General features: G+C 40.7%; 2 long non-coding RNA genes across 3 annotated transcripts; one reads left to right on the plus strand and one right to left on the minus strand.

Annotated features, from left to right (window-relative positions):
- Window positions 1-1195: 1195 nt before the first annotated feature.
- On the minus strand, window positions 1196-6109 carry LOC135289546 (uncharacterized). Of its 2 annotated transcripts, none has more exons than XR_010352295.1 (2): window positions 5938-6109; window positions 1196-4604 (listed from the first exon to the last, which is right to left on the minus strand). It is a non-coding gene; the product is annotated as an uncharacterized LOC135289546 (long non-coding RNA). The 2 variants fall into 2 exon arrangements; XR_010352293.1 differs by having other exon boundaries at window positions 5934-6109.
- LOC135289545 (uncharacterized) lies at window positions 5507-23732 on the plus strand. Its single transcript, XR_010352292.1, has 2 exons — window positions 5507-5904; window positions 16283-23732. It is a non-coding gene; the product is annotated as an uncharacterized LOC135289545 (long non-coding RNA).
- Window positions 23733-24770: the final 1038 nt, after the last annotated feature.

The raw sequence follows: 24770 nt of genomic DNA on the forward strand, positions 1-24770 counted from the left end.
CAGGGGATGACTTGTAAGTGCAGCTGCAGAAGCCATTCCTCCTGAGTCTGCTCCAATGTGAGTGTCAGAAAAAATCATAAAAACTACTAAATGTATTACTATTTTACTGCCATTTTTAAACTGTGTTTCACATAAAAAACCAGCCATGCTCTTTGAGTTTGCATTACATTAAGATCTGTGAGGTCCTTAAACTGATTTTCTCTAAAGTACTGGAAAAAGTTCTGCACTTGTTGCTGCTTTTGTTGAGAAGTTACTGCTCTGTTCCTGGCCTCAGTTTTTCATCACAGCACTGCTCAGAACAGCATGGCTCTGTCAGAAAAACCATGGATATAAAATTCCCCACACATTTCTGTTGGAATTAGCCTGATATCTTTCCACCCAGCTGCCTCTCAAGATTGGCCCTAAATGTCTGTGAAGGGATGGGGCGTGTGGGGTCTGATGGAGCAGCAATTACAGCTTGGTGGAACGTCTTGGTCCAAAATTAGGAACAAAACAGCCTCAATAACTGCTCATACACTTTTCAGAGTGTTCTCCTTCAACAAAAGGCTTTTAGAAATAATAATACCAGTTACCTTTTTTAGACTCCTGCTCAATTTAGGCAAGATAGTGAGGAGTGGCAGGAAAGAACAAACGAAAGAAGAGTGTGGAAGGATGTGAAAGCAATCAGGAGAGTGCCAGAGAAATAGGAATGTCTGGTGAGTCCTGAATGCTGGAGGTAATAGAGGGTAGTTGAGAAATCAGGAATATGGAATAACTTGTGCTGCCAATTTTGGCCAGCTTTAGAAGAGCACAAACAGAAACATGCAAATCTTGCAGCAGAGACATTTGTGATTCTCTATCAATTAAAGTTTACAAGTTGCTTTTGATGTTTTACCCCTCCATGCAGCATAGGGGAGGTTTTTCAGAGGGTGTTTTTCAAGTGGGAGATTTCTGAAGGATTTCTGTAAGTATAATAAAAAATATAAATATTTTTTATTATAAATAAAAAATATTTATATTTATGAGAATATAAATTCTCATGTGAAAATGAGAATTTTTGTAACAGTTCTTGAGGATATTTGTAAAAGTACCCCGTTTTTTCATAATAGTAAACTTTGCAGGTGAAAGTAAGGTATTACTGAATAGTATTCACTCTTCACCACAGAACTTTGTGTGTTTAGTTAACAATTATCTTTAATAATTTTGACTGAGCAAATTTTTAAATAGCTTCTGTTAATTTCCTACTGTTAGCAGACACAGGAACAAGTAGTAAATGAGAACATTTTGTATCCCTTGAAAAGTTAGCAGACTTAAAAGCAAGAGTAAAATAACTTCAAACTTGATTAATTTTCTGATGTGGATTTTAACTTCAACATTTCGGTTTGTAACCTATCAAGAATCATAATTTGAAATCCTGAATCTTGGAGTCATTTGCCTTTGACTTTATGGCTTTGATCCATCTATATTTACATAATTCAGGAAAAAAGTTATACAACTAATGGTGAATGGATTTCAAGTTCCTAAAAGAAAAAAGGGCCAATTGGTTTGATTTATCATCTCATTGTGCAGAATTCTGTCAAAGCTTTGGATACTCCAGCCAGCTGATTCTGCAAAGTAGCCAGACTATGGCCTGTCAGCTAAATTGGGAATACACAGAGGAATAACAGGTCCAAAAACACTCAACAGCTGCTTCTGAGCTAACACAGTTGTTTTGTTTTTTTTCATGTACAGGATAAAAAGAAGATGTAGCTTTAAGATTACAGGAAAAAATAAAATATGTAATGTTGAGAAAATTATTTCCAACTGTCTTGGTATTCTACATGTGTGAGCAAATGTAGCTGTGACCTCCTCTGTAAAACAGGGAAGTACCTCATAGAGGTAAAGGAGAAAGCAGGTAAGTTGGTTTTCCAAGATTATGTTGGCTGTTTTAAGAGAAAGTCATATGGAATTCTGTGTTATGCCTGGGGTTTTTTGGTGTTGAGCACAAAAACATGTTTCCCGTTAAAGGATTCTCCGTGGCACGAGTGAATGTGATTTTTTACATAAAAAATCTGGTATTGGAAATTGCACGTCAAAACTTTCCAACTTGTTTTAATCTTTGTTGTCAGGTCAGTGCCTGCCTTTGATAAAGATCAAACTAAAAATTAGGTCCTGCTGTAGTTTTGTTGTGAATGATGCATTGATTCACTCGGTCAAGTATCTCTCTCAGCTTAGTGTTGTATTCCATCAAGAGTTCTCTGAGTTTTGAAAGTTTTCACTTGCCTTAGCTTGAATATTTGTGTTTTCATGCCTTGCAGTTGAGTTCACCGCTGTGAGAAGGACTCTAATTTATTTTTTCCTCAAGTATCATCCGCTTTCTCTACTTTTACAATAACACATTGAATGCACAGCACCCAGGGACAATTTTCATTATATAATCCTTACATTTGCAGGAGCTGCCGTTGCAAAGTGCTAATTGTTCTGCAGGTTCTTGGAAAAGTGCAGTTTTGTGTGGCTGTTTTGGCCAGTAGTGGGATTCTGAATAGCTGTGCCATTCACCTCCAGCAAGAGGTGAAAAACAGTATTTGGCACAGCAGCAGGATTAGAAATGATTCCCAGGCAGACCACTTATATAATAACACTAATAATATAATATATAATATGCAATATGTAGTATATTAGATATTACACATATTTTTACTAATATTCTTGCTATAATTAATTATATTATTAATTGTAGTGGATCTGAGATGTTGCTCTTGGATAATAATGCTCTATTAATCTGGAGTGAATAAAACAATCAGTGCATATATGTTTTCAAGTTTGTACAATAGGAGGGTAATGTTTCTTGCTAAACAGAATTACACATGCAAGGCAGATACTGAAATTAGTTATTTTGATAAAATACATTAAAACTAAAAATCAAAAAACCTGTATCTGGAAAGGAAAGGGCAGGAGAATATTTTTAATATAATGAGAGTTGCTGTAATCAGTAATTGCACTGTAACCTGGTTCTTTTGGTCTGTGGTTCTCAGCGTATTTGCAGAAGTGAACATCCCAATATTTAGAAAGTTGTAATTGTAATAAAATAAGCGTTGTAAGATTTATCCCATTATCTAATGCACATGGAGCAGTATTGGAAAAGTCCACACATTAATTGCATAAAGTCAGGGGTTTGAATGCACATTTTTAGAAAAAGGAAGTAGAAGGAGTGCTGCCTCTTCTTGGAGTGATTTCTTGTAGTGAAGTTTCTCCTGCTATGAAAGAGAAAGATTTATAATTTTGCCCACAGAAGACCTCTGGTGCATTTTTTAATTACCTGTTTAATTTACTCAGCTAATCTTAGTTTCCTCTCACTGCAGGCTGTTTATATTCCCTGTATACAATTTGCTCTCTGTTTTCTTCCTAAGGAAGCCCACATTTCACTCTTTTGTTGAATGAAACATGACTGGTTTTAGTCAAACTCAGAGTCCTTTGCTAGTTTAAATCAGTGTTTAAATCAGTGTTTAAACAGCAGTTCATGTGGGATGATAAGGTAGCTCCACGTTTTCATTATTTTATTTCATTTAAAGACAGCAGAGGTCATGAGAGATTTTTTTTTCCCCAAGATCTGCAGAACTGTCTAACACCAAAGTATTGCTCCCATTCCCTTAATTGAATAGGGAAAATATTTTCTTCACAGTTTGACTTCTGAGTCGTGGCAAAACAGACAAATTGGGTTTGAATCCACATCTAAAAAAAAAAAGCTTAATAAAGCCCACAGAAATGTAAGATTGCAGATTCCTCTTAGTTTTGAGAACTGAGAGTTCAGATTTCCCCAGAAATTAATCTTTCTGCTCATTGGCTGTGACCAAACCCACCCTTCTTCTTGGTGCTGGATGAACTCATCTGGAAGTGAAAGAAGAGCTGAATAAACACTATTCTGTGAGACAGATCCTTCCAGTCAGTGTTGACACACATTTTCAGGATGGACTTCAGCAGAATGTCCTGCCTCTTCTGTGGAGTTGCCTAATAACCTTTAAATTTAATTTTTTAATGAAAGACATGTTGTTGCTGAGAGTTTTTTGAAACCATTCAAAGTACCTCCTCAGAAAATTCCTGCTTGTACGGGGAAATTCTAGCAAATTTTAATAATTTGGTATGAATAAAACCAATAAAATAATGACATTTCAGTGCCTATCTTTTTCTGAAGTTTGTATAGTAGGAGGGAAATGTTTCTTGGCAAAGGATGTAACTGTGTCTTCTACACGTCTTCCTTCTGTGCTTGCAGTTAGCACTACTCATAATCAGCTTTAGTGCTGTAATTCTGTGTTAATTTTATGGGTTGCATATGCCATGTATTGGGCCGAAATTTGGCATTTTACATTCTGGATGTGTAATCCTCGAGTCTGTATTTTCTTCTGTGTGCTTCTCTGAAAGGGAGATGAGCTACCCTGAAAACCATCCTGTAATTACCCACTTGAGGGACACGGAGGCCAAAAAACAAGAAAGGGAAATCACAAGAGGTGCCAGACTCCGGTGTGAGGGATTGCAGATAGAACAGCTGCGTGTGTCTGGTGTGTCTCTCTCTCTGCTGAGCACAAACACCTGCATAAATCTGCTGTGTCCTGGCCAAGGGCATTTCTTTTGCCATTGCACAAGCACAACTGTTAAAAATTTAAAAATAAACAACCACAAGGCATGTGATACGTGTAGATAATAGGTGAACGTGGTGACTTAAAGCTTCCTTGCACTGGGGGTGGTGGACCCAAGACTTCCTCAGGAAGCCTGTTCCAAGGCCTGACAACCCTTTGGGTGAAGAAATTTCCCCTAAATTCCAGCCTAAACCTGCTCTGTCCCAGCCTGAGGCCATTCCCTCTGCTCCTGTCCCTGTTCCCGGGAGCACAGCCCGACCCCCCGGCTGTCCCCTCCTGGCAGGAGCTGTGCAGAGCCACAAGGGCCCCCTGAGCCTCCTTTGCTCCAGGCTCAGCCCCTTCCCAGCTCCCTCAGCCTCTCCTAGTGCAGTATTGCATTTTATTTAAATGGTGTGCTCTGTCTCATCCCTCCAAAATGTATGGTATATCCCAAGCCTGTAATCCATTGGCCCGAGTCTGATTCCGCGCCCATTTTCATTCTCCCTTTTAAACCGTGCGAGCGAGACCAGTGTCTTTCTTAACCTTTTTTCCTCTCTTACCCTTTCTCCTCTCTTGGCCTTTCCCTCCCCTAGGCCCTTTCCCTCTCCCCCTCCCTCCCCTTTCCTCTTTTCCCTCAGTAACCATGCTGTTCCCGGGGATGGGACCCCAAACCAACCCTCATCTAATCAGCACCCTCAGAAGCTGAGGGTGTGGAGTCTCCTTGCCTGCCTGCTGCTGCCAGCCAACTCACAGCCTAGGGGACCCTCCGGGGACACCCCCCTCATCCTGGGGCTGCAGCCCCTTCCCAGCTCCCTCAGCCTCTCCTGGGGCTCCATTCCCTTCCCAGCTCCCTCAGCCTCTCCTGGGGCTCCATTCCCTTCCCAGCTCCCTCAGCCTCTCCTGGGGCTCCATTCCCTTCCCAGCTCCCTCAGCCTCTCCCGGGGCTCCATTCCCTTCCCAGCTCCCTCAGCCTCTCCTGGGGCTCCATTCCCTTCCCAGCTCCCTCAGCCTCTCCCGGGGCTCCATTCCCTTCCCAGCTCCGTTCCCTTCCCTGGCCCCGCTCCAGCCCCTCCATTCCCCGTGTGAGGGCCCAGAGGTGATCCAGCACTGGAGCTGTGGCCTCAGCAGGGCCAGCACAGGGCCGGGCACTGCCCCGCTCCCGCTGCCACCCACGGCTGGCACAGCCCAGGGGCCATCGGCTCTTGGCCGCCTGGGCACCCCTGGGCTCTGTCCGGCTGCTGCCACAGCACCCCAGGGCCTTTTCCAGCCCCTTTCCCCCATCCTGGAGCTGCAGGGGTTGTTGTGACCCGAGGGCAGGATCCAACACCTTACGGTATGATCCCTCACCCCAGTGGCTTTTACCTACTTCCCCAGATCCTTCTTTTGGGCCTCTTGTTGGTGGGTAATTTGTTTGCCAAATTCCAGTCACCTGGGGCCTTCCTGGGTTGCCAGGACAGCTGGTAAAGGGATGAAGGGCTCAGTGAGGCCTTCCTCCAGCTCCTTCGGGATCCTCGGGTGGATCCCACCCAGCCCCACAGATCTGCGGTTGCCACAAGCGAGACACAAGTCACAGAGCACATTACTGACCCCTTCTCCTTGGATCATTTCATCCTTCATTCCATTTCATGAAGGGGGTTTCCCCACCTCAGCCTTTTCCTGCTCCTGTGTCACTGCTTTCCCCTGCATCTAATCAAGATTCTCCTTGGCCCTCCTTTGGATGCTGAGCTGTTTGTAAAAATATTTTTGTTGTCCGTTGCAGCAGTAGGCAGATTAATTTCTGGTTTCTACCCCTCTGAATCATGAGACAGAGCACAGGGTGGCATAAACCAGTGACGCCTCAGAATATGCTGTGCTTGAGCCTTTTCCTCAGTTCTGCTTGTTTACTGATTTGAGTGCTGCCCAGAGACTAGTTTACTGATGCTTCTTTAACAAAGAATCTTCCTGGTTTATTCACCATGGACACAATCCCGAGGACCTGGTAATTACTGGCCTGGTTTAAACTGGCCCTGTTTAAATTGGCCCACCAAATGAGGAGGCTGTAGTTTCCCTACCTATAAAAGCAGGGCAGAAATTTCACTCTCATTAAGAAGTCTGGCTGATTTTTTACTTTGGTCACATGCATATATGTATATGGACTTATATATGCATGATTATTAAAATATATAATGTATTTTCTATAGTATATTAAAAAGTGTATGTATAAAGAAAGCAAATCAGCTTCCTCATTTGAATATTTTGCCTTTTTTTTTCCTTCTAAAGTATAACAGCCGTGTAGAAGGGACTGTATTGCAAGAACAGTTCTAAGCTGCAACATACGACCATTCATGGTGCCATGGGCTTCAAGAAAAAAGTTTCTGCAAAAGGGAAAGAAAGCTGGCTTTGTTGTGATTTCTTTTGCTAGTCCAGATTAGTAAAAGGATTTTTGGTGCAGCAAGTCTTTAAAAGTGTCACAGTGGTTTGATTAGGACTGCTGTATGGGATGATAACCTGTTTGCTTCAGACCTGATAGATGCTGTCAGTGTTTCCATGTCTGAGGCAAAGACAAATATAGAATTCCTGCTTCTCTGCTTGTTTTTGTGCATGTTTATCATCGTGGTTTGTAGGCATTTGGATGAAAATTTCAGAATTTAATTTCAGGTTTCATTTCTCCCAACATACAGACCTGATCCAAATTCATTGCCTGTTTAATTAAAAGTGCTCCTGCCAAAGTCACACAGCTAATTGTGGTTTCTTCCTGGACTCTTAAGGCTTGGTGAAACATGACCACTTGTTTCCTTTGGTTTATATCTCCAGACTGGATGTTTGGGCTGGGGCAGTGAGACAGACCACAGGGTATCATTTTGGATAAAGTTAATGTGCTGTGGCTATCCTCTGTAATGGATTCTGATAAGCATTGTGGACCTGCTTTAAAGAAGCATTGATACCCTGCTTGTTTGAAGGCCATTTTGACCTCCCTAGAAAACTTTCTGTGCCAAAGCTAAATGTGTTTGCTCTCTGGCAGGAAACACATGGGGCAAAAGGAGTCAGTGCATTGCAGCACCTGACATTTGCTAATAGAACAGTCACCTGTCACATGTATTTTCTGTCCAAATGTACAGCTTCTGACAATTTGGGTGTGAGCAAAAATTGTTTTAGTCTTTTATTTCTGCTTCTTCACATGGATTTGCCACCATTCAGTCTGAAACCTGCCAGGGTGGAGCTCCTGTCTCAGGGCAGTCAAAATGTCCAGTGACCACAAGAAGACCATCATCTTCCCCATATTCTATCTCAAAGTTAAATATTTTTTTTTTTGTGTGTGTGTGTATGTGTGCATATGAAAGTGTGTGTGCATATATTTGTATAAGAATGGAAGATAAAACTGATTCCTTTTTTCTTCTCAAGGAAGGAATCTGTCACTTTGTCCTTGAGGAAAGACAGTGAAAATTTTAGTACCAAAAAATAAACTCCAGTGAATGATGCTTTCACACCATTTTAGAAGATGAGAGCAAAAGAGATTCTGTCTGTGTTTTAGAAAACGTTTTTTATTTTAATACAGGGAGAAGTCATGGCAGCTAGCAGTACAGATCTGAGACATTAAGGAGGTTCTTAATAGCCAAGGAAGTTTTAACTGCCAAACACCTTATTAATGTGATATTTTTCCCAAAAAATTGTTTCACTATTGCAAATACAAGATTTTAAGTGAATGCAATGGTTTGCCCCTATAAGAAGCCCTCACAGGCATCCAGAGAGTAACAATTTGTCTCCACATGATGGCACTGGATGTCAGGGAGAGTGGGCTGGACTGGAGTCCAACCCTGTGAGGAAAAAAATTACTTTAATTAGCCAGTAGTAGGGAGATAATCTGCCTGCCATGTGACACATAAATGTTAGGCGTGGTTTGAAAACCTGAGCTCTCCTGGTCAGTCATGAATCTGAATGGAAGAGCTCAGTAATTGTCATTTTTAAAAAGCACATTTAGCTGCTTTCAATGTTAGCAGTGCAGTAACTTCTGCCTAAAAGATTTTGGTGTGTTCCAAAAATTGTTTCCCACTGGAAGTGTTGCCCTTACAGAAATAACTCAGGTGTCTGCTTCCAATAGTTTGGTCAACTCTTTGTAAAAAGTACTCTTGTGTAGTTTGATGGGACTGTTGTAAAATCTTGTTGAATGTTTCTCTTAAATTTACAGGAAATATTATAAAAGTAAGTTTTGGACAAAAGAGATATGAAAATATTAAAAGTGTTTGAACAGATAATTTGTAATCTGACTGTGGAGGTATCATAATTAAAATTGGCTTAGTCGGTTTTGCTTTATAAATAACCAAACCAAAAAAGTCTAATAAAAAAATCAAAATAATCATTACCCTGAGTTGATGTACCTTCCCATCTGCAGGAAATGTCTCAACTTCTTATCCTTCCTGTTGTTTCTGAAGGTATTTCTTTAATTGAAACATTCATTTCTTTTCAAGGACTCAGAAATAGCTTGCTCTTTTTTTTCCCTTTTTTTTTTCTTTTTTTTTTTTTCTTTTTTTCCCTTCTTGGATTTTTTTAGCATGTAGTGCCAAAGAAAGGAAAACTCACTGGATCAACCATGGTAGACAGGTATTTTTAAACAGAAGAAAGTAATTAAAACCAACTATTTTTAACAGTCCTCTGTGTTTCATATATAACCCACTCCTTGAAGATCCTTGGATAGTTTAAACGCACATGAAAATTGGGAAGCATAATTAATTCCAGCAGTATTTAGCCAATTGTTTCAGGCTTCTGGAGAAAACGCTGGAAATAATGCTTGCTTAATAAAAGGTCTTCAATACAAGCTGTGGCAGATAAAATTCATGACCATAACTTCCACTACCCATATTTATAAGTATCATCTCTCTCTGCTCCAACTGTGACTCCAAACTGCATCAGTGTCAGCCTTGCTGCATTGATAGTGCTTCTTCTCCTCTAAGTTAAATAATTTGCAGAAATCTTCTTCTTATTATACAGCAGAGACCTCCTATTCTTGGATTTTCAGCTAAATGGAAATGAGAATACCGTTTTTCAGCTTTTTAAAAAAAATAAATATACATGAGAAAATACAAGCCTGTTAAGTATCTCAGTGTTGTGGATCTTTGCAAAGACATTTATATAATAGTGTGCATTTGGCCTGAATGTTTCACTTGGTTAGATGTAGGTGGTGATGTTTTTCAGAGCTCAGCCATCAGCCCTGGCTAGTTGTTTCTCTGCTAATAAAAAAGCAAATGTCAGGTTTCTTTCTGTCCCTATTAACCCCATGCATGTTCCTGTTCAGGGATGCATGCCTGGGTACAAAACCTCCATTTCCTCCAGAGGGTGCAGGCACTCTTGGGAAACAAAATAAAAACAAAAACAAAAACAAAAACAAAAACAAAAACAAAAACAAAAACAAAAACTAAAACAAAAACAAACAAAACAAAACAAAAAATAATAACAACAACAACAAAACCACACACACACAGAAAAAAGGAGAAAAAAAAAGAGCATTTCAGACACTCCTCTCTGTGCCATTTACTCCCATCCTGTTCCTCCTGTGGAAATACAAGTTGTGGTTCACAAACCACAGTGCAGCCACTGAAGCAAGAGGAAGCACCTGGGTCCCAGCACAGCCAGCAAGGAAACGTGTGCTTCATGTCCACTCCAGTGAATGCTGAGAGGCTGCCTGACCTCAGGGTGAGGAAACCCTGCTCCTACCACCATCCTTACAGGAAAAATGACAGTGATCCCCTACTTGGGAACAAATTTCCCCAGAGAGAGCACCCGTGCCCACCAATCCAGCAGGTTCACAGTGCCAGATTTTCCTCTCTCCTTCACTGACTGCTTTCAGGAGTTAGAATAATGCACTGTCCTGCACCTTGAATTTTATGTTGTCTTACTTTTTTCATATTACTATAAAACAATATGAATTTCAACCAGTTTTGTAGGTAAAAGCTGGGAAAATCAGGCTAAGTAGTTTATTAAGTAGAGGCAGCTAGGATAGACTGTGTGAGCCAGAGAGGATGGTTCTCTTCTAATGTTAAAGTTGTGCTTGCACTTCTTTATTAAATTAGAGCCGTGGAGAGCCATGTTTACACTCAGTTATCCTGTGTTTTTCCAGGGCTTCCTGGACATTTTGTCTAAGTAGAAAATAATGAAAACTCAACGTAGGATCTGACAAGACTTAGTAGCGCACAGCTTTTTCTGGTCGCTTGTTTAAAGTCTTTTTTCTCCACAGAAATTAATAAGGATTTAATTGGTTAATGTTGTTGTTCACATAAATAATCTGAACTATCTTTTGTTGCTGGGCCCACCCATGACCAACAAGGGCTTACGAGACTCAGAGTTTCCTCTGTGGTCTCTGGAGATGGATAGCCATATGAAGGCACATCAAATTAATCTAAGTGCTCCAAGTCATTATCTGAAGTGCTTGTACTCATCTCATGGTCAGAAGCATGCTTTCAGTCTTTCTCTTCACTTTTTAGTCAATTCTCAGCTTGAATGGAAACAGAAGTTTCCCATCTGACCCTGTGTGCATAGCAGGGGTCTCTATTCTAAAATTAAATCAGGTTTCAGTTATTTGTGTCCTCCAGTTTACTCACTTCTTATTTGAAAAGGTGTTCTCTTTTCACAAATATCTTTGGGCTTTACCTCTCCAATTTAATTTTGTATGTGTATTCAAACTTTTGTGTCTTCACTGTTTCTCTTCTATAAACAGACTGGAGAAAAAAGTATCAGCATGCTCAAGTTATTCCTAGGGCTAATGTCCAGATTTATTCTTTACCAAACACTGTGACAGCAAAAGGCCACTGTACTTGCTCTTGTCTTTACTAAGGGCATAAACTGAAACCAGAAAATCACTTTAGATTTTTTCTCTGGGTTCTTCTTCCAGATCTTTCAGCTAAGTTTAAGAGACTTTAGGTGTCACATAGTTCACCCATTGAGAAGGTAAAACTTACCACCAGCCACATCTCATTCTGGTGTGCTTCTTTCAGCTCTTTTTCCTCCAGGGAGAAAATTCTGTGCCTTGGAGATAATCTTTGCCAGTCCTCCACAACACACTTAGGCTTGGCACATTCTGCTGTAGCAGTAGGGTTTTAAAGTCCTCTTTTAAAAGACCATTTTGTGTTGTGGTCCCTCTTAAACCTTTTCCTGCTCAGTTTCTCTTTTCTTGAGTCCTAATCTCCGTTTTGTCAAAATCAGAGGATCATGGAGTTGAAGGATCATGGAATGGTCTGGTTTGGGAGGGGCCTCAAAGCCCATCCAGTGCCACCCTACCATGGCAGGGACAACTTCCCCTGTCCCAGGCTGCTCCCAGCCCCAGTGTCCAACTTGGGCACTTCCAGGGATCCAGGGGCAGCCCCAGCTGTGCCAGGGCCTGCCCACCCTGCCAGGGAACAATTCCCAATTCCCAAGATCCTATCTAACCCAGCCCTCTGGCAGTGGGAAACACTTCCCCCTTGTGCTGTTACTACATCTTATAAAAGAAGTCCCTCTCCAGCTCTCCTGGAGCCTCTTTAGGCCCTGGAAGGGGCTCTGAGCTCTCTCTGGAGCCTTCTCCTCTCCAGGCAAACACCCCCAGCTCTCCCAGCCTGGCTCCAGCCCTCAGAGCATCTTTGTGGCCTCCTCTGGGCCCACTCTAGGAACTCCACATCTTTCTTGCACTGAGGACCCCAAACATGGATGCAGTTGAGTTTTTTATGATTTTCTCCATCAGACCTTCAAGCCCATATCTTTTTTTTTGCTGCTGACTCCAGTTTTATTTGTATTTAATACTATCTGAGCCTCTGATGTATTTTAGCTTATTCAATATGCTTATGTGGACAATCAGTTTTATCAGGTACCTTTTTGTCTTGTGCTGCCCCCTTCCTTACTAGGGCTTTTTTGCCCTAATTCCCAAGAAATTATGGTATTTTCTTTAAGGATGATGAACTTCAAAAATCATAGTTATTGTCTTTTATAATTGTTACTTTTGTTCATAAGGACACTGGGAGAACAGAGAACCTATCCACAATGTCTGACAGATATTTTAGCAGGGAAAACACAGCCTTTTTCATCACAGCCTTTTTAATCACAGCATTACAACTGCACCTTAAAGTCAGTCAGCCAGTCACAGATTCAGTGATTTGTGGTCAGTTGTGCACACTTCTTGTTCAAACATTTTTGTGAATTTTTAATTTGTATTATGAGGGGTATTTGATGTGGAGTTCAAAGCATTTCCAAATAAACCTGTGTCAGAAGAAGAGGTGTAAGAAAGTCCCACAACATGGTGCCTGTTTTTCTTGGTAGCTAAGGACAGAAATGGCAGTGATTTATGACACTTCTGAAAACCAGTTGAGACCCAGGACTGCCAAATTAGAATAATGTGCACAGAGAAACTCTCAAAACAATGTCGTGTGTTTTCCCTCTGTGTGAGTCAGAGCTCCACTTGAGAGCCTACAGCTACTCAAAAACTTGCCTGCTTTTCTCTCTCAGCAAGTTCAGGGGGTGCTGCCAGCTCCAGAAATTCAATTATGGCCATTTGATGTTTTACTTAAAACCCAGTTCCTACTGGCTTGTGACCACGTGAGAACTTCAGCTTCCATTTAGAGACAAAAAGAAGATTCTGGCCATCAAAATGCAGGACTTAAGAGCAAGTGGGACCTAAACACACACAACCATCTCACAAAATGAAGGAGGAGGAGAAACATTATTTGTTGGATGTCAGACAAACATCTACCAGGGTAATTCTGCTGTAATTGGTTTTGCCCTGGGAAAAAATCATGTTAGCTCCAAATAGTGCACTGAAAAAACATTGATTTCAAGTTTTTGTTTGTAATGACAAGAATAGGCTGTGAATGGGACAATGAGATTTTCATCACTATTTTTGTCTTTTAAAGAAGACGTCACTTTGGTATTTTTAGTCGTTTAATATGTAACTTTTTGGAGAATTTTCAGAGAAATGCCTTTCATTGGAAAATGCTGTATGTGCAGGATCAAAATCCTCTGTGGGGGACAACATTTTTCTGAAATGAAAGCAAACTCAGAGAATTTTTTACGCAATTAAGAGTTTATTATAAGTATATATCAAAAGAGAGTGTCTTTTCTTTCTCAGTGAAGAAGTCCTCTATGCTTAACATTTTGCTAATGTTGTGCAGAAAAATGAAATCATTCAAGTCTACCAGCACTGCAGGTTCTTCTGAACTGGAACTAGAAAAAATCAAGAGTGTGATATTGTGCCCCCTCAATTGTAATGAAGAACCAGGTGGATGCTGAAGACACAAAATTTAAGCCGAAATATTCATGTGACCATTTAGAATTCTCTGCAATGAAATAGACAAGCAGCATATGAAGGGAAGAAAAAGCTGATTTTGCTTTGTAGATGCCCAGACAAGAGAATGCTGAGGTGTCTCTGCTGACAGCAGGTGCAGCTGGAAGTGGTGAAACCTGCAGAGGGTGACAGCCTCTGATGGGACTTGTGCCAGGCTTCTGAGGTGGCAGGAGAGGTGGGACAGCAGGGAGAGACAGGGAGGGCTGTGCATCCAGATTGTCAGAATGGCTGGGCATGGAGAGAAAGTAGAGAGCAAGGTTAATATCTGTGTTTTGAATGAGCAATTGCCAAATCCTTGGCGGGCTGATGACAGGGCAGGTTGACTGAGAAGGGGGAAGCTCTGCCTCATCATGTGCTGGGAGCACAGGAAAAGAGGCTGTGGCACATCACCAGGCATTGCTGGGAGTTTTTATTGCTCACCCCTTCAAAAGGAAGTATTTCAAATAATGTCTGCCAGTAGGAAAAAGGTAAACTGGATTTGTTAAATAAACTCTCTGGCCAGCGCTAACAGCAGTATTGGCTTGCTGTGTATTTCCCTGCAGTATATACCCCAATTAATTTTTTTTAAATTAAAAAGCCTGAGGCCTCTATTTGAAGTCAAGAGAGGGTTTTGAACAATATCTCTTTTGTCTTACAGTTGACTGGCAATAAAGGAGTGAATTAGAGCTAATGAATCAATATTAGCTCCCACCAAACCAGAGCAAAGCTACGTAGGCAGGCAACAGGGAAAAGATCTGTCATACCACTGAAAAGCCTGAGAAACAAAAATGAAGAGTCTCCAGTTCTGACAAGCCATCCTCTCTCTTAAATTTCACAAATGTTTCAGTATTCTTTTATATATTAGCTCTACATGTGTTTCATGTGAAATGTGGTTTTATAATGTGGAAAGCCTTAAGGGCTACTAAGATGTAACACCATCAGGAAAGTTCATTGATAAATAACCTTGTGCTGGCAAAAATGATGACACCCCATTTGGTAACATTTCCAGTGTTCAGTGCTGCAACCTTTAGTCAGAAATCATCCCTGTTCCTTTCCTGAACCTGCCTTCAACAAGGCTGAATGTCGAGATACTGGAAGGAGATTTGAAAATCATTGGTTGAGATTAATCAGAACAATTTAAGAGTAATTAAAACATTTTTTCATCTTTATGATGTTTAACAAGATCTCCCACAGCAATGCTTATTGCTCCTCTCTTTTTAAATTTTGACAGATCAGATATATCAAACGAGTCATAGAATCACAGGATAGGCCAGGTTGGAAATCCCTTTTGTGGGAAAGCAGCATCAAGGAGATTATCCAGCACTTTGTCCAATCCCATTTTGGAAACCTCCAGAGATGGAGACCCCCACCATGTCTGTAGGGAATTTGTTCCAGTGTTTTATTGCTCTCTCTGTGAAAAAAGTATGTCTTATTTCAAGATGAAATGGTTTCTTATTAAAATAATTTAAGAAGGATAGATAACACAAGGAAGATGTTTAAATAGTCCTTTAATTTTCTTAAAGTGCTTAAGCCATTAAAGTGGTTGACCATTTAAAGTTTTTTGCTTTATCACATTAAATTTAAAAGCACTGTAATCACACTTTTCAGTCTGCAACTCCCCAGAATTTGGGCCCTGGAGTTTTCCCTTGTTTTGTCTCAAGGTCTCATAACAAGAACATAAGAAAGGTGACTGCTGGTGATGCCAGAGAATGTACAATGAGTGTAAAAAAGTGTGAGTATGGATGGCTGAGACTCTTGCAGTTTACCATTAATAATCTGCTCCTTTACCAGATAGGCCTTTGGTTTATGGCATGATTACAATCTTAACATTTTAGTATGTGTCTCCAAGTATGCACACATCCTCTGAGCTGGTGTTTCCTTGTGCTTTTTTTCCAGGTATTTTAATATGCAGGAAACTTCTGCCCCTTCCTTTCAGTCATTACTTTTCTCCTACTCTCACGTGCACTTAAATGAAACCATGGTTTTGCAATTCTCTGTCCCTCGAGTCTTCTCTCTTCTCTCGAGCCTTCAGCCTTTTTTCCTACAGCTTCTCCATGTCCCCTTCCACAGCTGCTTTCCCCCTCTCTCCATGCACAGAGACTGCTGAAATCAGTGTCTGTCTGCTCCCTTTTACCCTGGCTCTGCTCCCGTCCTGCTGCAGGAGTGGTTCCCACACCTGGGTCCTCCCCTCTGTCACACCCATGGGTCCTCCCCTTTGTTCTAACATTTTGTTTCTAAGAAGAGGTGACTGCACAGTCATTTTCATCCCCAGCTCTGCATCAAGGCTTAGGATGCACTTTCATTTTAAAGCCAATTTAATAATATCGTCTGCTCTGCTGGAAGAGGCAGCCCTGGTCCTCTGTCTTCAGTTTCCCCCCTCTGTGCCCATCTCTCCAGATGCTAACTGGTCTGATGACAATGTTTTTGTTTTGCTTCCTTTCTAATTCCTCAGATGAATTTTCCACACCTGATTGATGCTGCAGTGGCACAACAGCTGTGTCTGATGCAAAGGGAGTGGTGGCAGCCTTTGGGGCTGGAAGGTGGCCTGGGGGTGAGTTCTCCTGTTTCTGTCTCACACACTGACTTTGTTGGACTGTGAAAAGCCTCTCTCGAAGCAAGAAGCAGGGAGGTGAATGGCTGGCTGCAGATTTTTCCAGCAGAAAATGTCCTCATTTCCTTGGTGGAAGCATCAATACATGGATAACCTGGAGGAGATTGGAGGAGGGAGCGGAAACAGAGTTGAACTTCTCACTGCTGCCTGTCCAAAAGCACTCCACAGTAGCTTAGGTTCTACTTATTGGTTTGGTGGTTTTCATTCATGCTTCAAAGCAAAGGAAAAAGGCAGAAAAAATAGTGTTATTTGAGACCATTGCTGATTTTTGAAATATCAGCTAAAGAAAGTGAGTGCTGTATTAACCAATTGCTTTTGGTTAATTCCCATCTACATGGGAATGTAGATGAACTTTATTGACCTACAATGTGATTCAAGTTAATACTTATAAGTTTTTTCGTGTATTTCTATTAGTAAACAAGAGATTTTTTGATGTGGAAAAATGTAGTAATACACAGTGAAGCTTTGCTGTTTTTGAAATATCTTTTTCAATGTACCATACTTTTCCCTTGTTTGCCACAGTTCAAGAGTATGCTCCATTTAGTACAGAATCCTTCAGATTCATTTTAATTAATGTGTTGTGGGCCTTTCAAATAAAACCCATTACATTTGTTATTACCTTTTAAAACAGAATTAAGTCATTTGCCTCAGTCATGGAAAATGTGAGCTTATCTTGAATGTAAATTAACTGCAGTAGTAAATAGCTCTGTCTGTGTGTGTTTCCTTATGTGGGCTCACATGCTTTTAGCTTTAATTGAGGACACTAATTTTACTTTTGGAGAATTATAAATTCCATGCGTCAGAACTTTAAGTGGTGGGCATTAAGATATGCTGGTTACTTCTATTTGGAAAAGAGAATTGCATAGCTGATCTTTTGTCACGTGAAATCCTTATCCTCACAGCTGAAATGTTTGCAGCCTTTGTTCAGGTAGTATTCTTTACACTGAATAGCTGCTTTTATGACCATTTTCCTGAATTACTCTACATTATATTCGGTTATTTCCTGCTCCAAATGCAGTGTGTGACTTTAGATCAGTGACAACAGCGAACTGCAGGGAGGGAAGTCCCAATTTGGCTGTGTCAGTGTGAGCTGCTGCATTGCTGGGAGTGTAAAATATTCAACATGGATTTTCCGTGGGTTTCACTGAGAAAGCACTGCCACCTTTGGCGTCTCTGGGTTAGCCAGAAGGATGACTTTAATTTCTTTAAAGCCCCAATTTAACCAAAACAGTAAGAAACAATCACTTGGGCATGACCAACTTCCTCATTTGGGATTCTGCAGCACATTGTGTAGACATTTTAGCTGTATGGGTTTACTTAGGGGAACTACCTCTTCCTTTCATGACACACTCTCAAAGGATGACATCATTGTGAGAAGGGGCACTTTTTTTGTACAGGAAGCAGGATTCTTGAAAGGGAAAAAACTACTCATCATTCCAAATTGCTCTGAAGGTCAGCAATTGTTTCCCTGCAACAGCCAACCTTTCTGCTGAGACAATCCTGCCTCACTTCTCAGCAGCAGCTCTCAGCTCTGCAAAGTTATTGAAAATCAGGGCAAAATCAAACTGCAGGAAAGCCAGCAGCCTGCTCATTAAGCTTTCACATGTCTCTTCATCCTCATTATTCCAAAGGCCTTTATGTTATTTCGAGATGACTTTTAAGGCAAGCTAGCTAATGTGGGTTAGGTAGTGGTTGTAATTTCTCTACTAAAATCTGTTCAGTGATGTTATTCTGGGGTTATTTTAATGAGAGTTGGACATAAAATGTGTCTTGGCTGACATTACTGAACTGCATCACACCAAATCACAATTCCTGCATAATGCGTTTTGGAAGGCATCCTTCTTCAATCTTTAGAATTGTAGCAATAAAATTGCACGTTACTTGTTTAATTACCAGTAAGCCTATGGATTAAAGATAGATCTATCTGCCCACTCTTATTCTGCTGTGTCCATGCAAAGTATAAGTTCAAATCAGTACTTTTCTGGAGCTGGCAGCCACCAGATATCTAGTAATCTCTTACTTGCACACACCACCCAAATTTTACCCAGCTGCCTGCATAAACCAGCTGAAGGAAGAGAAGCAGAATCTTTTAAAAACCTTTATATTTTTGGCAGCAGAATTGCTGTCATGTTATGCTAGGTTGAGGCAAAATCGGGAAGCAGAGGAAAATATGGAGAAAGTAAATGAACTCTGAAATCTTGGCTTTTATGATGAGTTATGTAAATGATGTTAGGGATGTTTTTGGTGTCGTCACAGTGCACACTGAAGAATACAAATGAAGAAAAAATAAATCAATATGAGTGCAGGATAATTTGCAAACTCTACTTCTGCATCCAGTGCCACCTCTGGGTTAAGATGATTTAAAGCTGCCTGTATCATACTGATGGTTTGAGGTGATGCTGTCACTCTAAAACTTATCTCTTTTTCTCCCTTCCTTCTGCAGACAGACAAAATAGCCTTCTCTGCCCCAACATTTGCTGTTTTCACCTTGTTCTTAGGCAGATTTTAGGAATCTCCTTAGGCTGAGATCATATAAACCCATGTCAGTGTTGACCATCAGATAATTAATTATATTTACACTGAGTGCAAAACCAAATCTCTCACGTCTTCCTCTGGCCAAGCCAGGATTCCAGGCTCTCTGCTTTGTGCACAGGCTGAGGCAAAGTTACATCAGTGGATGCAAAAGTGAGATAATCACTTATGTTAGGACAGGAGAGAAGGGAAGCTACAGTTTCCAAAGTAAACCATATTTATGGTGTGACTATTCCTTCAGATTTCTGAACATTTTAAACCTCCCCAATACTTTATCTTTCTCACTTTGCCCTGGCAGAAGTACATATTTCCTGTCCAGGCTGAGCCATCCTTTAAAAATGCTCCATTTTTTAAAAGTGTTCACAGTTTTACACAGTCCCCGCCCCCCCCCCCCCCAAAAAAAAATTAATAAGTGTGAGAGCACAAGCAATTGTTGTGGAAAATGCTCGCAGATATCTGGATCAGAGGGATGAAATTCCAATGTAGAAGTGTGCTGAATAGACAAGGCAGAGAAAGAGGTTGTGCCATTTCAAGGTTTTCTTCTGAGGTTGCCACAGGGGAGCCAGGTGTGCTCCAGACAGTGCTACAAATGAGAAGTTAGGAGTCCTACTGCTTGCTTACTACCCTCAGATAATGTCTAATTTACATTTTGAATGGTTTGTATTAAGGGAGATATTTCATGCACCTTCACTCACCTGCAAAAGAAACATTCCCAAAACAGGAAGAGCATCAGTGAGAGGAACCTCTGCAGGAAAAAATCATATTTCCATGGTCATTTCCCCTTTGAGTGGGGTGGCAGAGAACCTGAAAGAGGGACACCTGATACAGAGTGTGTGGCACACTGCTGCTTCTTCTTCTTGTGAGAGCAGCAATTCAGGGCCCCCAGCACCCAAATGTAAGTAACAGATTCTGTGGGCAGATGAAAATAGAAGCACACTAACAAGCTGGCAGGAGCATCTCTTGAGTTGCAGTGAATGTTTCAGTATTGCAGTTATGGCTTTTAATCAAAATTAGTTGTTGGTTTTGGTTGGGGTTTTTTTGGTGTTTTTTGGTTGGTTTTCTTTTCTTTTTTTTCCCCTGAAAGGCTGCCTTTATTTACACTATTTGAAATGGATGTAGAGTTTGGAACTGAAGCACATATAAATATTAAATATAATTATCATCAAGTCTCCATTTTCAAAAAGGATAAGATTCAGCTTCACAGCAAAGCAAGTCAAGGCTATGGAAAATATTTTGATGACATTGGCTCAGAAAAAAGCTTTCTTTGAAGGGCACTAAAGGAACTTTTCCATTAAATACCTGGAGATGCAAATTCACCCCATTTAGCAGTGTTGTAGGAAATTACTTGAAATACCAATGTTTTATGGTATTTGTTGAAGAATTTTACATCCTTTTCTTTCAAAGGCCTCTGTGAAGCATAATATTTTCAAATCAAATCAGAGTCTTGGAGTTTGCCATGTCTGGGGGTGGAAGCCAGGATACCATGCACTCATTGCAAGCCCTACTAGAACTGACCCTATAGCATCTGTGAAACCCAAAAGTCACAACCAAAAACTTCAGATGCCCAAAGCAACGTTAAGGGGGCTGTATGGATGTAACCCTGAAATCCCAAACCCTCCCTGGCTAATGACTGCTGGAACTCACAGGGCTGTTTTCCTGATTCCCAGCTTGGTCAGAGGCACATCAGGGTTTTTCCTTCTTATTTCCTGGCTCCTGCTTTGACCTTCCTGGAACCAGCTCCTAGCAGAAACACTGCTGCCTCTGAGGTCCAGCTCACTGTGTGGCAGCAGCATCCAGCTTTTACATGTTCATAAAATGTCTCCTGGGATTACTTCTGGTTCATTTTTTTAAAATCCAATATTTACTTAACATAAAATGCATATAAAGTGATAGGAGCCAAGCTCTCCTTCCTTAGGAGTTCCTTAATTTATAGGATTTATGGATTTAGAGATTCTCACTCTTATAGGATAGTTTTTCCTCTAAGAGATGAATTATTCATTTTGTTTTTGCAGACTTGCTGTGTTTCTTAGAGCTGAGTCGATAACAATTTTTCTTTTCACAATGAGGATTGTTTAAAGGGAAGTGTGTGATGACGAGTTTCTTCCTGACAGAAAGGTACTCCCAGGAAGAACACCAGCTTGCCTGGATCACAGAGCAGCAGTGCTGCAGAAATTAGTTACTGAGTCTGTAACACCTTGTGTGATCTGAGAGTACTGAAAGGCAAAATATAAAGTTTCTGTCCAATATTATAAAACATATGTCAGAGATCTTCTGGGAATGCAGTTCAGCATCTTTTGTCAAGTCTCATCTTGAATCTTCCAGACAAGGAGGGGTTTCTAAACCTTGTGAATGATCCTTCCAGAGATTGCTTCCTGCAGCAAAGGAGCCCTGGGACACCCTTTCTGAACCTCATCTAGAAAAACAGATCCCAAGGGAGAACAAGGAGCTGGAAAATCCTTCCTGAAACATTTTCCTGCGGAGGCATACCATGATGGGAGATTAATGGATTCATAGAGCAGACAGCCTTGTGATTTTACTGAGGTGTGTTCTCTTGTAAATACTCTGCCAGGAGATGTGCAGGCAGCTGAAATAATGGTCACGTTCCCTCAGAGAGTGTGCCAGACCTGTGTCCCTGGATTGCTCTGGCTACCTGCAAAGGACAAGGTTTGAGAGAGGCATGGATGGAGGTTTTCATGTGGCAGCAGGAGGAGGTGCTTCCCTCCTTGTTTATATTTGTGCATGACGCCTTGGAGTGGTTGCCTAGAACAGAGGCTAGACAGAGCTAAGAGAATAAAGTGGGTATTTATTAAAGGCCTTCAACAGATGCACCTTAGGCAGTGCAAAAGCCTTGCAGAGGCTACACCCAAGATGGATGGTGGTAATGAGTTTTTTACACAATTATAAGTTTGGTCCATTTGCATATCTGGGTTGATTCTCCAGTTACAGCTTCAGGTAATGAAGTCACATTCCCCCAGTTTGCTCCTCTCCAATTCACTTTTGTTTGTACTTTTTGGGGCCTGAGGCAGAGGGTGGCCTTGGTTCTCAGGCCTGGAAGGATTGATGTGTCTGAACAAAATGTGAAGAGAGCCTACTAACACTCTACATGGAGTTCAGAGCTATACACTGATGCAGCACAGCACCTGAAAAATATAAAAGCTGAAATCTTAGGGCATCCCATAAAGCATGAGGAGCCGGGTGGTGAATGGTCCCAAGCCAGACCACCCAGAGGAAGCACAGGGGTGTCCACAGAATGACAATCTCTGCCCTGTGGTGACCTGGGTGGCAGCTCTGCATCATCTCTGCAAGCACAGTTTGTCCTGTTACGTGCACAAAACCACAGTCCCACGCTCCGAGAGGCTGACCCTGACAACCACAACGCAGCTGACACAGTTGATGTTTAAAAATAAAAGATGCCTCCACGGGAAAAATCCTCATGGGTCAGAAAAAGGGAGATAGTTCTGGTGAGCTTCAAATCTATTGTCCATAGGAGAAGTCTGAAAGAAATATGGGAGAAGAATAATATTCCATATTCTTTCTCTGGTCTGTGAAAATATAAAATATATTTAAGTTCAGAAAACTGAACTTCCCTGTAAGAGGAAAAGACAAATGACCAACCCAAAATGGTTTGGGGTCTCTATGTGAGAATATACCTATTCATCTGCTTTTAAGTAAAAACTCTCAGTTAAAAAAAGCCAAAACAAAAACAAAAACAAAACAAAACAAAAAAACCCTCACATTTTTTAATCACTCTGACTGACATTCTAAAACTGACTTCATTTTTCTCATGGGAAAGGGAAAGAGGGACCTTTTTACTTTAGTCATGTATTTTCCCCTCAAAATAAAAAGCAGCTAGATCAAGGGCAGCTTTAGGACATGGAAACAAGTAAAGCTCCCAGGGCAAAAACACCTGGAGAGAAGTTCAGGAGTTAAACAGCAAATGCTACTGACCATACCTCTCCCATTGCATGGTCAGATAATTTTCTAAATAAAGTACACCACTGGCATCCTATCATCCACTCTATTGTAAGGTAAGGGATTGGGGAATTTGTCTGAAGACCATAAATTGTTGTCAGTATTCAGAATGACTGATACAAGCTGTGTTAATTGCAGTTAAACAGACAGATTACTGGCAACAATCAATAGAGTAGAATAGAGAAGGAGATTTTTTGGTCTGATTTTTCAGAGATATGAGAATACCCTGTGAGTTTTTACTCTTTATTTTTGTTGGTGGGTTTTGGGGTTTTTTTTGTACACCTTTTGAATGTTAATATTCTGCTGATGAATGTTTCAGACAGGATGGCTGCTGTACTCAGCCAAACAGGATCCTCTGCAAAGCTTCAGGGCTGAAATTGTACCCTTGCTTTAAGAAAACGACAGCACTGTGAGCTAAGTGCTTCTTACACAGAAAGAGGATTTTCAGTTGAGTTTGTGGGGCTTTTTTTGTGCAAAATTCTAAGCCTTAAAAATGCAGATTTTTAACTTATGCATTCACCATTCCTTTGACAGTCCCTGATTATTTATGTTTAGAAATACAAGTGCAGAACAATGGAAACTGAAGATTATTGTAACTACCTCTAAATGCTGTGGGAGATAGTTCAAGTTCCTTCAAAACTAGATGAAGGAATCCCCTTTCAGGGAAGTTGTCTATTTTTCTTCATTTATTTAATAAATCTATAACTGTCTATTATGTCCTATATAGCAGGGCAAAATACTGACATCAGGCTTAAAAATAGCAATAATTAAATTAATGTGTACTGACCCTTCTGTCTTGTTTTGTATTCCTTGTTTCTCTTCGGGAAAGCATATTACAGTTAATCTTTCACTGACACCAAAAAGCATAGTGTAAAACCCATTTATTGAAATTTTCAGCTGCAAATATTGCTTTGGTGTGAATTTATGCCTGGTAAGATAACAAGTTTTCAGCTTGCTGATTCATCTGGATGTCAGCCATATTGGTACCTCTAAAAGATTTTTATTTTGGTTTCAATAAACCAAATTTAGCAATTTTGGTTTTGTTATTACAAGTACACATTTAAGGTATTTGCTGTGGAGAAGGGTTGCAGGCTTCTGTTGTACCTGCAAATGCAGGGAGTAATTCAAGCTTTTAGGATAACTTGGACTCTTTTTATGTATAAAACATCCTCACACACCTTACGTAGATGAATTAAAAACATTTTGTGTGCACATTTACACATTAAAGGGGAGTTTTCATTTTAAACATTCCATGGTGCATTAAGTTATAATGGCATTGGGGAGGGTCTACAGAAAAAAAGAACAGATCCATTTCTAGCACTGTTTAGTATTGAAATTAAACCCATCAACTTCCTTTAACAATGCCAACAGCTGAATAGTGCACCAAGAGGTTTTTTTTGTGCACAGAGATCTGTCCTTAAAAGCTGTTCAAAAAGGGGAATATGTGCCTGCAGGAGGAGAACAATTTCAGCCTGATATCAAATTTTCAAGAGGAAAAGGATGAAGCACAGGTGAAAAGGGCAGTGCTGGTGTATCCATTTAGGCTGTGCAGCAAACTACAGTACAGGACACCTTATGGAGGGATGTAATTTAATTTGTTAGCCTGGTGTTTTCTGTAATCAAGTTTTGTTTGGTGAAGGTAGGTTTAAAACGTTAGTCACAGCAACGGAGGTGTGAGTGAATGGAAACATCTTTGCCCAAATAGTTTGTGTACAGATGTTTGAGCCTGAAGAAACTTGCCATGTGTTTTTGTAGCTAAGGAAGTGAGTAATCAGTGAAACTAGTATGGGTGGTATAGGAAAATCATGCACATGGTCTTGGCACA

The sequence above is a fragment of the Passer domesticus genome, chromosome Z, assembly GCF_036417665.1.
Source record: "Passer domesticus isolate bPasDom1 chromosome Z, bPasDom1.hap1, whole genome shotgun sequence".
Lineage (NCBI taxonomy): Eukaryota > Metazoa > Chordata > Aves > Passeriformes > Passeridae > Passer > Passer domesticus.